Source organism: Nothoprocta perdicaria, unplaced genomic scaffold, assembly GCF_003342845.1.
Source record: "Nothoprocta perdicaria isolate Ctin4 unplaced genomic scaffold, notPer1 scaffold_178, whole genome shotgun sequence".
Taxonomy (NCBI): Eukaryota; Metazoa; Chordata; class Aves; order Tinamiformes; family Tinamidae; genus Nothoprocta; species Nothoprocta perdicaria.
In genome coordinates this window covers 306,222-325,630 of record NW_020454960.1, presented here as the reverse complement: position 1 = coordinate 325,630, position 19,409 = coordinate 306,222, and the positions used below count along the sequence as shown (strand labels likewise).

General features: G+C 40.3%; 1 long non-coding RNA gene across 1 annotated transcript in view; it reads left to right on the top strand.

The window, feature by feature from the left end:
* Positions 1-19,131, top strand: part of LOC112944906 — a 48,721-nt gene extending 29,590 nt beyond the window's left edge. The window contains exon 3 of the long non-coding RNA XR_003248859.1: positions 18,579-19,131. This is a non-coding gene — a long non-coding RNA (uncharacterized LOC112944906). The remainder of the gene's footprint in view (positions 1-18,578) is intronic.
* The last annotated feature ends 278 nt before the right edge of the window (positions 19,132-19,409 follow it).

The window sequence follows — 19,409 nt, the reverse complement described above, 5'->3', positions numbered from 1 at the left end:
TCATTCTGTCTATTTTTTTTTCTYCTGGTTTCTTTCCTATGTTGCAGGTTGAAATCCCTAGGATGCTTTCTTTGTCAGGAAGCAAATTAAATTGAGTGGCAACACTTGACACAGAATTTGTGGGTAATTGGTGATTAAGTTACTTCTGAGAAGCCCTTGCTTCCCAAAGAGAGAAACAGTATGGTCTAAATATGCTTTAGCCTACTTCATGGCTTTATTTTTCCTTTTCTTTTGATGTGGGCTGGGGGAGAGTTATAGAACCATAGTTAAGAACTTTTCATTAATTCGAAGTTTGTCTTTTAAACATGGGCATCTCAGCAGGAGTATAGGTATTACAGCAGGGAGTAGTATTTTCTCACTCGCCTCTTTTGTGTTTGAGGGACTTGACAGATCAGAAATCACCTCTAATGGCACATATGGGGAGTTAGGCGAGCACTTTGGAGCCAGGAGTAACTGTGGAACCGCTAAACATGGTCAAGTACTAGTCAGCCTGTGGTGGTAAACTGTGTGAGGTCCTCTCAGGTCAGCTTCATTTCTTTTAATATGGAAAGGTGCAAAAGTTCAACATCGTGTGAAATGGTTTATGTGGTKTCATGTTGTCAATAAAAATGGCATGCTGAATGGCCTTTTTTTTTTTTTCTTTACAGTCTGTGCTGCCTAGCAGGAAGAAAGTTATTAACTATATCTCCTGAGTACACCTTTTCTAGCTCATCAAGACAGAATCATGCAGATAGTGCTGGGCTGCCATGATTTTCATGATTAACCAGAACAGGATTCCACTTCCATTTAATATTCGGAAGTTCACAATTTTAAGACTGATTAGCTGATTTTCCTCTGCCTTGAGTCCTGATTCTACAAATAATTCTGGCCAAATGGGGATTTTCTTACAGCTCAGACACCTATTTTGCTTTCCTGTCTTGTAGCATAATTCTGAAAACCACCTTGATGATGGTGGCCTTGTGATGCAACAAAACTGGTCAGTGCAGCAAGTGTGTTTGCAAGGGGTTGCTTTTGAATTTTTATTTTTWTTTTTTCCTTCTGAGGATGAGGACTGGACTCCAATTGAACAGCAATTTTTATTATCCTTATTGACCCTCTAGGTCATTCAGGATTGCAGTGCATTGCTGTCTGTAACTATACCCTTTTTTGGCAGCTTTGCTAAAGCAGCTGTCTTCAGTTTAACAGTGAATGAGTGATAGAAGCTCCAGAATGTTTTACATCCGCTCAGACAGCTGCCCAGAGAGGAGAGGAAAGACAACATGTCATGGCAGTGTGGTCACTTTGCAGAGAGATGAGAAAGCTGCTGCAGTCTATCTTGCCCAAGGCAGTATGTGGCAGTCTAAAAAAAAGCAGAGTTAAAGGTAGTTTGGGACTTGATTTTTGGCTGCTGCCTGAAACCAGCCTTTATATCTGTGAATGAGCGATAGGAGGTTGTTAACCCTGCAGAGGGCAGCAGGACAGTGCCTTGGAGGACCAGAGCAGGGAATGTATTTCTGTKGCTCTGCCAAATAACGCATTCTCTACTGATGGAGTGATGCCTCCCACCCCGTCCCTGCAGTGTAGTCTGGAAAAGAACTTTCTCTTGAAGGAACCTTGGGAAATTTCCRTGAGCTTGATCTCTTCTGCTGTCCTGCTGTTTAAGGAGGTTATGCTAAAATGGGCAGGAAGGAGAGAATATTTTAAATCAACATGAAAGCAACATTGCATTTACAGGAGCTGGGCATACCTTGGTGTCACAGGACAGCCATTCTGTGGCAAAATTGGGGAGAATTGTGACTAACTTCATATAAAGCTAGTGGGGAAATATTGTAAATCATAATTAATATAATAACAAATAAATTAAATTAAACAGTGCCCTGAGCACTGCAGTTAATTAAACTGTGTTTTTATTAGAGGGTTTTTTTCTGTTGTTTTGGTTTTCTCTTTAAAGAGTCTAAAGTCTATTTCTTCTTGGAAGGCTTGCCTAAGCACTTTCTAACCATTATAATGTCATTATATATGGGATTCATTACATTAGAGACATTAGTGGAGATTAAAAAGGATCTGTTGGAGGCATTGGTTGCAAAAGAAAGGATAAAGACTAGTTGCAGTCTGCACTTTTATTACATGGCTTGAAACAAATGCTGAAATATTGTATTTAAGCTAAGTGTGTTTGTTGGAGGGAACATTAGGAAAGAAAGCAAGGCAGCTAATACCACTCTCACCATTAAAGAAAGAAATCACAGTGGTTGGGAACAGTGTGTTAATTAGCAAACTAATTCCCTTGTACTTTAAGTGCATAACAAGTTTTAAATGCCTTCCGAATGGCTTGATATCAATTGTGTTTTGTTCTGGGAATGTAATTGTTTCCATGGCAATGTGGAGTTGTGCTGTACGTGGATTATGTCTGAAAAGACTTCTAGGCATTTATATGAAGTCTGTATTAGCTTAGTAGCTGACCTGTATTCACGCTAGATTTTACTTCTGGTGCAGTTGTTTTACAAGCAAATTAATAGCAAAAAAAAAAAAAAAAAAAAAAAACACTCACTAGAAACAGTCTGGATCCTCAGTCAATCCCATGCTGACTTTTTTCACTGATTCTGGATCAGACATCAGTGGAGCTGTGCTGAGTTGTGTCCAGCTGAACGCCTTTCCTTGGTCTTTATATGTCGTCTTTATATAACTTGTGACAGGGAAAAGGGCCACAAATGTCATTTGCTTCCCATTACAGGGCATCATTTGGGTCACTTTTAGGTTGCTGTGCTGTTAGACTCCGCCAAGTAAGTCCCTCCTTCATGGGGAGAACAAATGCCAAGAAGGTTTTGCCACGGGGCAGCTGGCCAGAAATGTCCAACCCTTGCATAAGTGCAAGGGCAGACCCTTGCCCTCAGGGGACAGCAGCTATCAATTGCAGAGACAGATGCACTCTCAAAAGGGCAGAGGGGCTCTTTTGGAGCCCAGCAGAAACATAACCCCTTTCCTCTGCCATTTCCCTGTGGCYTCTACATGTGAGATGCTGTAATTAAGTCTTCCTTAGAAACCTCCATCTTTTCCCATACTGGGAAAGTTCAGTGATACCCAATATACTGTCTACCTTAGGAAGAAGAGTCAAATCCCTACACTAGGATATTGAAGGACCGTATTCAAATCCTGTGACTCTGGCACAGGCAACTTCTGGAGCTTTGGGCAGGTTAGTCTCATACCCTTGGCTCCTGTTGGGTGAAAGACTGTAATTTTGCATTTTCCTCCCAATTTGTGTGTCCTTTCTACTCCCAACTGGAAATTCCTATCCAAATGTGGTTTTCTGCTGTGTGTTCCTGTAGCACCATGAAAGTACCAGAAAGGGACCCAAGATCCTAAATTTTCTGCCTCTTGCCATGACAAAAAAAGACTGTATTGCCTTTTCATTTACTAATTTCATAATTTAGAGGCTTCATTCAAGCCTCAGYCTCCATTAAAAGGCCTCAGTCTCCATTAACAGGCACTAGCATTAACTAGGCACTAGGCTCTCTACTGCATTTTGSCTTTCTCCTTTTCATTTAGGAATGTGAGGCAGTCAGATTCATCTTTCTGTTTATATGTATAAAAGGTGGAATTAAAGAAATGCACAGAAATATGGGAGTAAGTGGAAGCGTTTATAGAGAAGGCTCAGTAGTTTCTAATTTGAGGCATACTTTTCTTTTCTAGTTTATCTTTGTTTGCTCAAGACCAAGAGTTCAAACAAAATCCTGACCTTGAATACTTTATCAAATATATCAGACTTTCTTCCAGAGAAGTGCAGTTTCTTAAAAACTGCAACATAAATCCTGTTTCATAGAAGAATTAAACTGTATGTGGGAGTGGAGGACAAAACAAAAGAAATAGTCTTATCTGTGTATTATGTAGCTCCTCTGCAAACATACCTCCTTTGATAAATAGTCTTCAATATTTATTTGCATTCAGTTCTTCTTAATAGGTGTTATGTTTGTCTTACGTTCACACCACGGTACCCAAATTTTAAGTTTCAGCTTAGATGAGGTATTTATCTGACTGCTGTATGCGTGAAGTGGGATCAAAGAGGTTTTTCCCTCTTTTGCTCATAATTGTCCAGGCTTTGAATTTGAAACATGTCAGGCCATTTCTGCCATTTCATGAAAAATGTTTTGTGGAAAACCTCCATTTTGTGAAAATAGAGACCTGACTTCCATCTCACTCTGTTGCAGGAGTAGGATGATTCATCCTGTTTAAAAATAAGTAGAACAGATGTCCAAGATGTCCAGATGTCCTCTGTATCTAGCTGGGATGGATGGGAGGAAACTTATCAGTGGAACGGACAGTATTCTTTAACCAAGGACAACCTGGAGTTGCTTATTAAAATAGGATTTTTTTTTTAATACTTTGCAAACGCGGCAAGAAAACTTAAGGTCTATGTATCCTTAAATGGACTGCCTTTGTTTTAATACGAAAAATCATTCTCATACATCAAAGAGACCCTTGACCAGATGAAGACCCTATCCCTCAGCATATGTGAAAGGCAAAATGAGTAAGCAAAATTATAATTGTATGGAAGTTACTAACCAATCAGTGTAAGAGGGCTGTATTTGTTATGATTATTGAATGTGTAAGTACGGTTTGGAAAGTCAGGAGTGTGTGCTTGATTTGTGGGAAAACACTGAGCACCCAGGCTTGCACAACTCCAAAATAAGCAAGCAATTGTCTCTCCTGAGTGGGTGATTATTGGCTCATTGTACACCAGGCAACAAATCTGCTTTTTGGACAAAAGTATTACAAGAGGAAATTGAAGAAACCCTTTTTTCTTTTTCTTTTATTTTTTTTTTAAGGTTATTTGCAAAGACGAGCTCCAGYTTGCTGTGCTTTATGCAGAGATGAGCTATAGCACTAAGACCATCATTGTAGTGCTTCCAACTTGATTGTATAAAAGTGGACCTCAGGGATGTAAATGCACTAATAGAGTGGGTGAAGAACTGCTAGGAAAATGGGTTTTTGGTTGAACAGCCAAAGTTGCTCTCCATGTTGATCATTTGTTTTCATTTACCAGTGTGGAAGTGAGGGTAAGGAGAGACCGAAAAAAAAAAAAAGCATTTTATATCGACTTAACCATTTCATTTAATTCATTCTACTTTTTAAATGCTTTTACTCTTAATGCTTCTACTCTTAAAAAGTTTTGCTCCCGAATGCAAAGCTGAATGCCTTTATCTAAAAGAAAAGAGAAAAAAAAGTTTTTTGAAAGTTATGCCTGTTCTCCCTATCCTCTTCCCCATATTGTTCTTGCCCATAACTGCTTGCTCTTTTTGACCTGAAGAATTTCAATTGCATAAAGCTGTAGTTCTCAAAGCAGATAGTTTGGGGATATTCTGGCCAACGGCTTCCAAGGCCAAACTTTAGCCTACGAAAAGCCAGGTGCCCAGGATGAGAAATGAAAACTGCTGTATTCTTCTTGGCAGGTTGTCCCACTAAGGCATTGTTGCCCTGTTCCAGTTTGATCTTTTCATTCACCTAGGCCTGCTGCCAGCCTCTTCATGCCTCTCTTTTGCCATAGTTCTGTTCAGGTAATAGATGTATTTTGCTGGGACTTGCTCCAGGTGCATATGTGAGGCTCTTGCCTCACTGCAGAGTAAGTCAGGAGTTGATCCTTTTGGCATCTACTTTTCTGTGGTGCTTCGACCACCATGGTCTTTCTTTCCTTTCTTCAGGTACCTGCACGAAGTCCCAGGGGTTGCTTTGCTGCTGCTCCCTGTGGGCTTCATATTATATATTCAGCTTTCTCTGTAGTGACAGCAATAAGCAGCTGTCATGTAATCTAACGATATTTAAGTCATTGCAACATCTGCACCTCATCTCCGGTAAATTAAAAAGAAGTCTTAAAAGTTTAAGACACTATCCTCTGGAGTTAGTACATTAACACTCCCACCTGCTCATGTTAAGACTCTCTGGCTCCCTGACATCCTGCAGAACGAGTACATTAGTACTTGGGAAAGCTGGCACCATTTTGTTTGGAGTGCTTAGAAATAGCAAAGCATTTTCAGCTTCTAGGTCTGTTGGCTGTCTGCAAGGACATTTCCTTCTACCTTTTTAACCTTTTCATCTCGTGCTGCTCAGCTAAAACACCTGCATTCACCCGCTGGGGTACACACTTGTTCCTCACTACCCCCTTGTGCATGGTTGTGTGCACATACCCGTGTGAGCTGTGCACATGTGTGCATGTGCTTACATGCATTCACATACTGTCTTGTGTACGTACTCGGTGTAATTTCCATGTTGCAGATGTTCTGTACTTTGGGAGTCTTCAGAGACTTGCTTCTGAGCGTGATGCAGAGCTAAGGTAATTGAGAGGTAATGCATTTTCTTCACTAAAAGGGATGCTAGCCATGTCATATGGTCTCAAATTGCCCCAATACTCTCACAAATCTGGAGGAGCTGAATATGCTGCAGACTCTTTTGTGGACAATCAGCTTGAAGAATCACACTCTTAACGTGGTTCCTTTCAGAAGGTTGCTTTCTTTAAGAGCTCTGTTCCCRGCAGAGCATTTTGGGCTTTCTAACTGAGAAATTTTGGAGAAAAGAAACTGAGTTAATATATTTAAAAATTCAGGAGAAGAGGAATTGAAGTTAAACTTGCACTATGTAACATGGATCATTTCAGCTCCTTATAGGACCAACCTGAGGTATTACTGTATGAGAGACTGGTGAACTAGTCTGGTCAAGTTTTAATCTGGGGCAGATGAGAAGGAAAAAGGAGAATTTAAAAATAGCAATGCCCCTTCCGCATTCAGTTCACTCTGCGGGAAATGTGAACAATATTCAGGAACCACTCTAACTYACTGAAAAGCCTGTTGTTTCTCAGCAGAGACAGTCTGGTCTTATCCATGCTGAGGAGCAAATGGGATTGACAAGCATGTAACAGAATTGAGACAGAAAGTGTGAAACTGTGTTTGAAAGCAGAGAGAAGCTTAGAGGCAACTGCACCTTTAGTGTGATTGATAAAAGAGGTAAAAAAAATGGATCCCTTAAAGGAGTTTAGGCTGCATTTGGGAAAGGTAACAGCAGGCACCTGAGGGCGCCTGAAGAAAGCCCAAAGAAGCTGCATAAAAAGTCAGACTTTTGTGCCCAACACCAAAATTTGGCAGAGGCTGTTAAGTGAAGCATATCTGCCCAAGGAGGTGTGCTCTGCTTCCTGAGCGTGGACACTCATCGTTTGATCTCCTGTGTTTTTAGTGCGTTTGTTTTTAAAGCCAGAATGAAGTTTGTGTGCCCGTTTGTCTTGTAGGGCAGGTTTTGTTGTCATGTTGTCAGTCTGTTGAGGCAAAACTACTTTCCAGGTGTGTGGGTGTGTTTTTTTGTGGTTTCCAGAAGCTGCCTTTGCTTTGAAGGGCTTCTCTCAGAAACAGGATAAGAAATTTGCTCTCAGGTAGCCACCAAACACCCAAATACTGCTGAAGGAAAAGTTTATAGAACAAGGTGGAAAAGTTAGGCAGGTTTTGTTTGTTTGTTTACAATAATAATGAGTGAAAATAAATAATTTTGGTTACTTCTGGTTACTTTTAGGCAGCTCTGCATGTACCTGTGCCCTGATGAATGTGTGTGTGCAGTAGCCCAAGGCTGTGATTTCAGAGTTGGTTGTGCATATAGGTAAAGCTGCAACACTCACCAGAGTCTTTTTTTTTTTTTTTTTAGAAATGAAGGAACCCTTTTCAGGATTAGAAATGTTTATTCATTCCTTTTGTAATCCTCAAGGCTAAAATAGTCCTGTAGCTTTGCATGCTTTCCTCCTCCCCCCAGAAATGCCACATGTAGTGCAGCATCCCCAAACCCCCTTAACCTTCCTGCCTAGTAGCTGGCAGGGGGGTAATTGGGAAACAGGAACAAGCCGGGTGTGTGTGGCAGCTGCATGCATGGATGAGACCAGGTCATGCAGCTCCCGCTGTGTGAGCATATAAGCTATAAACAAATATTTAAAAAGTGGCTCTTTGGGAAAATCTTGCAAAATGTGCCATCAGTCTGTCTGCAACTCAAAAGTGTTTTTATTTTTTTTTTTTAACTTAGTTATTCTCTTGATTTAAATGTGTTCAGCCATCTGTTGAGGGCACAGAAAAGACAGAAGCACATAATTAAGCAGGCCAATCACACTACACAAATAACAAATAATTGAGATGGAGCGTTCAGAAACAGTTTATAGGCTAAAAGTCATTTCTCATTACTAGTGAGCACTTATGAAAACCAGGTGCAGTTGAGAGAAACAGGTGACTTAGAAATAAAATACCAAAAAAAGGAGTGGGGGGCATGGGGGACATTTCTCAAATTACAAGTCTAAAAGCCTAACCACATCCACAGGCACTCTCAAGTAGGCAGTGGAGAGGTAATACGTATCTTACCATCTGCCTGGACCCTTAAAGCAAGTGGATGCCCTCTCTGGAGATGCTGTCTTTTCCCATTGCCCCTAGAAGGAGCACCTCTCTCCAGGTTGTTCAAGACCTCTTACTCCAAATCAGTCCAGGGAAAAGCAGTGCCCGCAGAGTCAATTCCCAGCTCTGACACSATCAGGAATCCCTTCCTGAAGCCTCGTATTTTTCCACAATGGGCAAATATCATCAAAGCTAGCAGTGTCTGCAACTTGGAAAAGGCTTAAGTAAATATGAATAAAACCATATGACATAAACCCTAACTGTTGAATTTAAGTGATTGGTGGCTTTTTTTTTTTTTTTTTTTTTTTTTGGCATTACATTTTCATTAAAAAAATCAGTTTTGTCTGCACTGTGGTGAACATACCCCAATGTTATGCAATCTTTTTCCTAGTCAAATGAAAACTCACCAGCCCTTCCTCTGCCATACTCAGCTTTTTCTCAAAAGATACAGGTCTCACCAATTTCAGAGTTGTTCTCTAATGAATAAATGCCATCTAGTCCACTGAGATTATCATTTAGATTGATGTTATTCGAGCTTGCTTGCTGATTATTTGAGAAGCCATGCATTTCCTTTGACTGCTTATTTAAACGGCTTGCTGTGTTCGCAAAGTTTTACCTTTATTTATGCATTTCATCAGAATATTTCACACGCCTTGCTCAAAAAAGTTAGWGTTTGTGAACAGCCAACAAACCAATACTGTGTTGAGAACCTGATGTAGAAAAACATGCAGAAAAGGAGAGAGGCATCTATTGCATTTCTTGTGGTCCTAGGACCTGTGTCTTGAATTGGTTAAGCAAGGAGCCACCCGCCTCTGGAGTGTGAAGTGATGCTATTCCTATTTGTGCTTTTTCTCTTTTGTTAGCAGCCTTTGACTTAACTGGAAGCTTGAAAGTGCTCAGGAAAAAGAAAGGCAAATCAGGCCCCAAAATTAAATATAAGCAGTTTCCTTAAGATCAGTCTTTATTTCAGGACTCTTCCTTAGTCATCCTTGTCTATGGTATGTTCCCTTGCCACCTAGGGAGGTGGCAGTGGGAGAAATGCCCTTACTATTTTTACCGATTTTTTTTTTTTTTTTTTTTTTTTTTTTAAGAGTGAGCATCCCCTAGTCCGCCTTGGATGCGAGCTGGAGCAGCAGTTCCAGTGGAATGTGTGTCCGATTGCAGTGCATCGGAAGTTATCAACTGAGGAGCAAATTTACTTATCAATGTTATAGTGGTTGTGCTTTGGCAGGTATGCAAACTGCAAGTTCAATTTACATTTTCTGAAAGGAAAGAATATGCAGTAGATTAGTTTCCAAATGGTTTTTAGTACAAGGAATGAAACTACTTACATGACTGATTTTCTGAGGTTACGTTTGTTTTTCCTGTATTTCTTTTCTCTTCTTACAGATGGAATTCCTATTTGCTAAGGATTCAGAGCATTGCGTTTAAATTAGGAAGACTTGGAGAGCAATTTTAGAAAAAAATAGATATCTAAATCACTACCGTAATCCTTCCAGCTCTTTGAAAATGAAAAATAGAGTGTTTCAGAGAGCTGTTTATTGGAAAGATTAGCTTTATCATGAAATTATTACTTTAGCATATGGTTCGAGATTGGCCATTACCTTAAAAAGTTCACAGATGAAAACACAGGGAGACTTGCCAGTGAAAAGGAGCTAATGACCGGAAGAGTGCTTGTCTTGTCGTGCATGCTTTACTCTTCTTCCATGTGTACAGCACTGCATATTGGCTTCACCTGGGAGAAGCAAGCAATACAAAAAAAAAAAAAAAAAAAAAAAAAAGGTTAAAATTCTACTGTACATTTCATAATTCTATTGGCTTTTTTGAAGGAAAACATTTTATTAATATTGGTAGGTAACCTTAAAAAAAGTGCAGGTGTTTTTAAGTATAATATAACAGGTTTTGTTCATTCTTTGGAAATGATGAACTCGTGTTTAAGCGGGAGACTGGAAAAGAGCTCTTAGTCCTAGTGAATAAGTTTGTGCGTGCGTAAGCAGTAGGGGGCAATATGCAAAGGTAGAGGTGGCATTTATGTATTATATATATAAAAAAATTATATTCTTTCATTACATTTTCTTATTAAAAATGCTTCTGGGCAATGTAGAGTTTTCCTTAGAGTTTCCTCTATCACAAATAAGTCCCACTTGTGTTAAAAATTAAAGGAAAACAGGTTTTGTGAGTCAGAGACGCATAGTGTGAATTTAGTTGTAATTCAGTGTTTTCGTAAGAAGACTACTGAAGTTTCAGCAGAGAAGGGCAAAGGGACGACGAGGTCAGCATCTCTTTAAATGTTTTATACCCCTTGTGTGATAGCAGGACTGTATCAGCCTCAGGATGCCAGTATTCTATTTATAAAAATAATTTCTTCCAGAAGACGTCCCATACCAGTGTCATGTTGTTGAGTGCTAATGGCTATGTTAGCAGTTATCTTTGCTTATACATATGTCCACCCATCTGCCTACGACTCTGCATGCAAGAAGGTGCTGCGCATTAGTTGTTTCACTTAAAAGTCTGTTTCCAGTAAGTAGAAGTGGTGATACATTCACCTAAAATCACCTGTTGGTGGTTGTGCAAAGCCCCTTCCTGCAGTCCCCAGATGGAGGAACTGGAGTTAGGGCTAGGACAAATTACTGATTCAATGCAATTCAAGATGCTTCCATTTTATAGTACTTGTCAGTCATTCCCTTAACCTTAATTTGTAACTGGAAAACTTTTTAAATTAGCAAAAGGACTGTCTTATTGGAAGCTGTTGGTGGATTTGTTTTACACTAGGAACTGGAATATTATTGCCAGAGGGGGTCAAATGTTGCAAAATAGAATTTGCATGCATACATTCCAGTTAAATTATGGCTTATTTTGCCTGCATCTGGGTCTGTGTATCACTTGCTACGTGGAAAATTTCCCTCCTGGCAGTGAGCCAGCACAAGGTGATGCAGAATTCAGGTCTTAGTGGGACTTTGGGCTGAGCTTTTCTGCAAGGCTAGAATTTATGATAGAAGATAAATGTTACTCTACAGAGAGGAATGTAAGTGCCTAGCTAGCTACGTATGGGTGTTGTCACAGGAACATGTTGCTTGTTGGTGGCTTACAACTACTCTGCTTAGGAAGTTTCAGTCTTATAGTCGGATGGTTGGAGAGAAGAAACACAGACATGTGAGACAGATGCAACGGAGATACAACATGTTCTAAGCAGCAAACAACTGCTTTGAAAATGTCTCAAATGCTGCATTGTGTGAAAAATCTTCCTTACAACCATCTGGCAAGCAAAGATGGAGTTGAGTTTGTAAATGTGTCTTTTTTTCATGCTTGGTCCTAATTCTTTGCATTTCTCTTGTAAAACGAATAAGAAAATTTCACCTGATGGAATGGGCTTTGCAAAGTGCTAAATATAGGGATGCCTCCCACTGGAAGCATGAAGGTCCCATTTGATGGGAAGAGGCATTTTCTGTCTCTGGCCACGCTAAAATGTCTGTTACGCCAACGCTGTGGTTTTGCTCCCCTCCCTTAGATCAATTCAAAATTGATTATCTGAATCTGAGGCAAATGTGATGTAACAGGCAAGCTGTAGATAAAATGCTAAATGAGCATGCAGGACTGCCAGCTGTGGCATTTAAATCTCACAGGTATGTCCACCTCTCCATTTCTTCTCCCTTGTCCCCAGAAAGAACTGTTTTCTTGGAGCATTATAGAAATAGATCCCCCCATAATTTTGACTATATTGTTTTTCTTTTCATTGACCTTAAGTTTGAGCCAATTAAAGCTCTTCTCATTTAAATTGCCTCTGTGATGCTTCATGTTGTCATTGCTTTCTGTAAAGAACACTCCTTGGTTGGCCTTAGTCTCCCGTGGTTGACCGTGGCTTCACCTCTTAGTAAAGAACAGTCCTGCTGGAGAAGAGAAGAGAGCTGGGCTGCAGCAATAATGSCATTAATTGGCACATTGTTAAAATAGAGGTGGTGATCAGAGAGAAGGAGAAAACAGTGAAATTTGGGCAGACTGTTTTCACACTTAGTTTTGAGTAGTTTTAGTTAAGTTGAGGAGCTAATGAGCTCAAGAGCTGAATCGTACAGGGTTGTGGGAGCTAGGGCATGACTGCCCTGCACTGGCTGCTTTTGCCTCTTTTCCAAGGAGCAGCCTTATAATGGGTTGCTCATRTTTTTGAGGGGAGCCTTTTTTTGAGAAGTGCTGTACTTCATATGGTACARAATAGGACAGTGCACTAAAACAACTTCCGAAACTGTCCAAAAATTAGAAGGTTCTTTCCTGTTCAGYGCTAATCATTGGGATAAACGATAATTTCATTTAGTAATGCTAGTGATATTTTGTGATAGTGAWAATAGTAATGATAATTTCAAGATAGTTATTCTGTTTATTCATGTATAGAAGATGAAAATTTGCTTTCTGCCATAACTTCTGGTGGTAAAATTTTACAGCTCACAACTTTGGACAGAGAAGATGTCCAAAACTAATTCATTTAGAGATTTACACATACATTTTCAAAACTCTGTCTGCATTATTTGCCCTACTCTAATGAGAACAAACTCATTGGCACTAACTGCCGAGGAATGCTAAGCTTTATGCAGGGGTCATGTAAATCACACATTGGAGCAGGTAAAGGATGTCTTTACAGTAAGACTAGCTCTAGAGATGAAGTAGAGAGTATGTATTTAATTTCTTTTTAATTAGCGTTTTCACTATCTTACAGGATRATTATTTTTAATAGATTTAATTTAATAAATTATTAATAAGTTAATAGATTTAATAGCAAAAAGATTTGCTTTGCTTAACTAGAAGAATCAAATAAAATATTTTATTTTTCACATCCTGATTATAATATTTAATAAGACAAGTAATACTGTAAGTTACAGCAGCTACAGTGGGAGTGYTTGGAAAATTTTTGACAGTCTGAGAGAGTTTCCTCATAATGAAAATGGGGAGAGACCAATAGGGAAAGTAGCATGGGCAATTTTTGAGGCTCCCACAGAGACCAGAGTCTCATTRTACATCGTGTACACTGTAAAAGCCATTCTGTTTTAACAGACTATGGTCTGAATAAGTAAGAATGAAGGAGAAATGGGGGTTAAGAGGGCAGGGATTCCTGGACATGAACCAGGTGACACTGAAAATGAACCCAGTTTGTCAGTGACTGAAATAACTGTTTCCTTATTAATACCATATACATGGTATAGCACATCACTGCAGCTGGCCCACGCTTGGCAGCATTTTAAATCAATTTCTGTAGTTATTGTAGATCTGGATAGTCAACGTGTTTTGTTTCAACACTTTCAAGTGATGCTTAATGACTAAATGGTCAGGTAAACTTGATCTGTTCTTTGGCAATTTGCTTAAGGTTAYGTTTTCTCAGTATTGGTCACAATACCGTTCACTTTGAAAGCTGCTGTAGTCTGGTGTGAGAACTGATGAAGCAATGAAAGAGTAATGCTCTGAGCAGTCGCTATCTAGAAGGAGGAATCTTATTTCTGTGCCTGCGATGATAAATGTGAAAAGCTCACCTATCCTCCAAACATTAAAAAGCACCCTTAAATAAGTGGTCAGTTGCTATATGTAACTCAATCTACAGATCTGTGTGAGGCTGCATCACCTGTGGATTGAGCCCTTTAAATTGGCCCAAACTGGTGACTATGGACAACTAGGAGCAATGGGGTAGTGAAAGAGGAGGAGAATATGGGAACTGGAGGAATATTTAATATTTTGAACTGGAAACTGCTAAAAAAAAAAAAAAAATCAAAACACCAAATGAGTTTACTTGCCCACCTMTAGAGCTTCTTCAGGGAACATGTCTAAAGGTTCAAGATGAGATATTTCTGTTGACAGTCATGTTTAAGTTGTATTAACTGATGTGCTTTTGTAGCAAAAGGAAATTTTCCAGCGGCAACAAGTCTTCAAAAACTTGAAGCTAAAGCAGCCCTGGTCTCTGCTGAGTTGTGAGTCTTTTTTCTCTTAGCAGAACAAAGTCAAACGAGGCCTGCGCCACCTGTAGCCTACAGTACGAAAGAGATTTGTCATTTTTTGACAATAATTCACATGGACTCCAAAACAAATGTATTTCTGAACAGTGACTGCAGGAACAATAAAGGAAACACTCTYGACTACCTACCAGCCCATCCATCTTTTTAAATCATGTCAGCGACTTCACATTGTTTGGCGAGTTTTATTGTTTCACAGAGGAGGAAATAATTTGTGTTGAAGTTCGGCACGTCGTTGAACTTTGCAGCTGTTGSTTCCTTGGGTTTGATTTCTTGCACATTGCTGTTTCATCATCTACCTGTCATTTGCTTGAGATTTCATAGTTTCTCCACACTGTGTCGTTCCCTAGCTTGCGCTGGCGCACTCAGAAGCTGAACCCTTCCACAAGTGTCCACTTGACATTTGTAAAACTTGCAGTCGTGCCGTGCGCCTGATCTTAGAGCTGTGTTGGCCTGGGCAGGAATTCTTCCTTCTGTCAAGGAAAACACATTTATACACCTCCTTGAGAAGCCTGCTGGAAAGAAAATGAGTCAGGCCTTTGTTTCAATCGCAAGATTGATGAACAGATTTTATAGAAAGGGAGAAAATGCAGACAGTGCAGCAGGTATCGCTRCTCGGAAGGGCAGCCGGGACAGAGTTCACGCTGCGAACTGTATCTTACAGCGTAAGGACAACTTGGATCCAGGTTGTACCTGTCGCATGAGAGAGGAAGAGGCGCCAGTGACTCTTGCTGTTCCCATGTTGTTGGTGCTGTTGTTATAAATGAACGCCTTAATGAGAACCGAGGGAATTTACGGGCAGATATGAAAATGTTGTTCCTATGGTTACCAGGTGTTCCCTCTCAGTCTGGAAATGTCACTAGTATAATGATAGCCCAGGGGTAAACACATGAGGTACATGATGAAGAAGCCCCCCTGCTCCAGCAGAAAATCCTCTCCTTGGCGGGCTGTTTGAGCGGTTTGTTCTGCAACCACCATCCGTTTTAATGCCTTTCTATCTCATTCTTTCTCTCCATAAGCTGAGTTGGGTTGGATAATAAGGAGCTCCAGGGACAGGAAAGTGCAAAAACAAAATGGCATTTAGAGCAAAAGTTTATGTGTACTACAAAGCTCTCTACTAAAATCTCTCCCCACTCATCTCCTCTCTACATGGAYGATAAGACGGACTGTGCATTTCCACAAGTTAAGAGAATAGAATAATAGTTTTTTTCCTAATGTGTCCATATACTGTCTGTCCTGAATATACTAATTCTGGTGACACTTGATATCCATCTTGACCCGCGGGCAGAGGAGGAAGGGAACGAGCAGGGACCTTCTGCCTCTCAGCTCCCTTTCTYGCTGCTTTGATACTGTCGCTGCTGTTACCCACTAGGTCTGTGAGGACTCAAGGTGGGGATGGCATTTCAGAGGGAGGCCACCAGACTGTGAGAGGTGTAGGTTTTGTGTAGGTTTTTCTGTCTATTACAGGGGAAGGAAGGATTGTGGAGTYGGATTAATTCTTGCTGCAGTTTTCTGAAGGCAACGAGATGACACTAGTGATTGCTTTGACATTGATTTCTCAGTACAAAGTAATTACCTGGTCCTTTAAAAAAATATATAGGAAGAGACAGAAAATCAGAAGAGCTGCTCATAAAGAAGTGGATCCTCATCATCTTAAACAGCCCTGACCCTAATCACTCTAAAGACCAAAGCATTAATATTCTGCTCAACCAGAGATAAAACTGAGTCTAACCATGGCAATATCCAGTGTGTTGCCTCCTGCTGTTTAGAGACTGAGATGCAAACTCCTTGCCCTGGGAGGGATTATGAATCACACAGTCCCTCCTGGAGAGTAGGGCCAGTATCTTGTGTGTAAGAAAGCAGAGCCACAGCTGGCAAGGTCCCTGTTAGCACCAGCTCAGGCCATGAAAGCACCAGCTCTTCTAGGGCATCAGTTTAAGATGATTACAGAGATCATTGACCTTTCTAAGGCCAGAGAACTTGCTGATCTTGCTGAGTCTCAGATTCCTAGTTGAGGTGCTTTAATCGGATACCATAACCTCTGTCTCAGGCCATGGAGAGAGACAGAAGCTCCAAAGAGCAAATCATTTCACCCAAGGTCTGAATATCCTTGGCCCATTATTCCTGTCTCAAGTGACAACAGATGCAGAAAGACTTCAAACAATTGCTTCCAGCAGCATCTCAGTCACTATCATGGATCTTAGTGAATCTGGCCATCCTGAATAGCTTTAATTACTTTGGATGACAGGTTGGCTTTGTCACAAGCCAAGTAGATGTTCTGAGATCTAGGAATTAAACTAGAGTTCAGTGAGATATTGCCCACTACTTGCCCACACGGCAGTAACATGTAGGGAGAAAAAATCAAAAATGACTGGTGCCAAGGGGAGGAATGAGACAGTAGCCAGTAAGATGCATGTTAATGATGAGGACGAGCCTGTTTAGCCTCTTCTTGTGATGCAAGAGATTATCAGGGAATCAAAAGGCAGCAGAGATGCCTGAGCTCTACAGTTAGCTAGATGGGCCCCTGTTCTGGGCTGGTGTAGCATGTTTCTATCTCTGATTTTGGAGGCTTAGGAAAGTTCCRCTCTCCTGTGAGTTTGGGTTTGTCAGTGTAGAGCAGCTGGACACTGGTTTTCAGGATTTGTCTTCTCTGGCCTTGTTTTTTGTTCGCCCTCTGAATAGCTCGAGAAGCAACATGGGAATCCCAGCATACCCGTCATCYGTCTCTGTTGTTTGGACCCTGGTCTATAGCTGTAATACCCAGGTGCTTCACAGTATAGTACGTGTGAAATTTTGGTTGGGTGTAGACATTTTCAGTTTACCCCTAAAACTGGTATAAAGAAAATTCGAGTCTGGTTAATTAGAATTTTGATTATTGCATATTTAAAAGTGCAGGCCAAGTAGTTAATTTTACAATGTCACCTCAGGCAAATAAAATAAAATAAAATAAAAGTACTTCCTTGAGCACTATTTTGAGATTGACTCTTTGCATCTGGAAAGAAAGGAATCTGAACAAATTCAGCAGCACTGACACATGTGTTAGAGGGCAGGATGGAGAAGGAAGAATTTCTTTAAAAACATACAAGTAGAGAATTCATGTGTAGCTGCAGAAATCCTCAGCAATTGCTGTCCTTGTGACAGCACTGGAGAAATCCAATCCTAGACACCTTGTTAAGAAGAATGACAACTGCGGTGTGGTGAATCTTCAAAAAAAAAGCAAAACCTGGTGCTCCGTGGCTCCCCTTTCCTTGTTCATTTGATTACACAGATTGTCTCCACAGATTACTACACCTTTATAGATATTCTGGTGACAGTGATGTTTTCTGTCTCAGTGCAAGACTACAGCCCTTGCCTGGTGACATATATCTCCCCATCTGCATAGGATAGTTCCACTGTTTGAATTTTGGGTTAGCCAGGGTTTTGCCCTGTTGAGGGAAATGGTACCATGGCATTTTAGACAAGGCTTACTGTTTGAAATCAGTAAGGACTATCTGCAGCTGGCCAAATAAGGACTATCAGTAAGGACTATTTGCAGCTTTTCCGGGTTAGTAGAAAGCCTGATTACAAAGACTGAAACCTTGTTTTCACACCTCATCATAGCACCAGGATGAACAAACTTGGTTTTTAGAAACAATATAGCCAGCTGGGAAGTTATTTCCTATCCTCTAAACATGTTCAGTGTCAATACTTGGTCATGTTGATCTCCACGGGAGCTRAGGACAGCACAAAACCCTCCCTCACATTTCCTGCAGCTGTAAAGTGGCTCCATTATCTGAACTCAGTTGTAAAGCATTCCTGATTTGTTTCCACACATCTTCTGTGATGGCCATGCTGATTAAGCATATATATGTATATAAATGTGTAAAAACACATTGTGTGTATGGTCTGCTTTGTTTCAGGTGGTTTGAACGTTCTCTGGATTCTTCAGGGAGAAGGGGGAGATGCTGTAGATGGTGTTTTTGGGTTGTTCCTCTTTTTGTGCAGTCATCATACTTGCAGACTGGTAGTGTTGAAAGTCTTTGTAGGCCAGTGAGCTGTAACTGAGACACTCCGAGCGAGGCAGAGTCAAGAAAATGCTGCCATTCTGAGAAAGCATTTAGGACAAGTGTTCAGTGGGAGCTGATCTCAGTATTCTCCTTCCATCATTTTTACAGAAATGAGGTGATGATAGAGTGACACTAAGCTGCCTTTTTCTTTGTTCTCCTTCCAGTCCTCGAGGCCCTATCGTTCCTGAATAATAATTCCTGAATTGGTTTACCACATTTAATCAAATTTAATATTAAGGTAAAAAGCACAAAAAATAAGCTTCTCTGAGAAGAATGGTCAGAGAGAGAAGAGCGAGATTCAGCCRTGCTCCCACAGAAGAGAAGATGTTGTCAGTGATGCAAGATGGTAGAAAAATGTTCCATCTGCAAGAAAACATTCAACTTACTAGACATCAATGAAGCCAATCGACAGGGTAGAACCATGAAGGTAATGTGAATTTTAATTGAAAGTCTTGCTTTCAGAGGAAACAATTAAAGAAGAAATAACATTTTAAATCAGTTACCTGTGACAATGCAATAACTGTGAAGTAATATACTCCAAACACATTTATAAAGTGAAATATGAAACTAATCATTCACTTTCGGGATGCAGTATAGAATTTTTCTGAAATTGGCTTTTTTTTTTTTCTCAAAAACTCTTCAGAGCTCTGTGAGAATATCCTCAACATGCATGTCATTCTGTTTAATTCCCGGTCGCTAAAATGCTATAACAATGTGCTTCCCTGTGTTTTACTTAYTTCCCTGTGTTTTTGTTAAGATGGCTTACTGTTAGAGTTCTCTGACAATACCAGCAGGTGATGGTTAGCTGTGCCAGGCTCTGGAGGTACTCTGGAAACTGTGAACCAGCAAATGTTTCCCCAGAGTGTGTAAATTAGATTAAAATAAATTTGGAAGCATCTATATCGGCATTATAAACAGGAGAAAAAAAAAAAAGCACCTCTATTTTATATACAACGTAGAAGGATTGGCTGCTAAGGGACGATGATCCTTAAAGA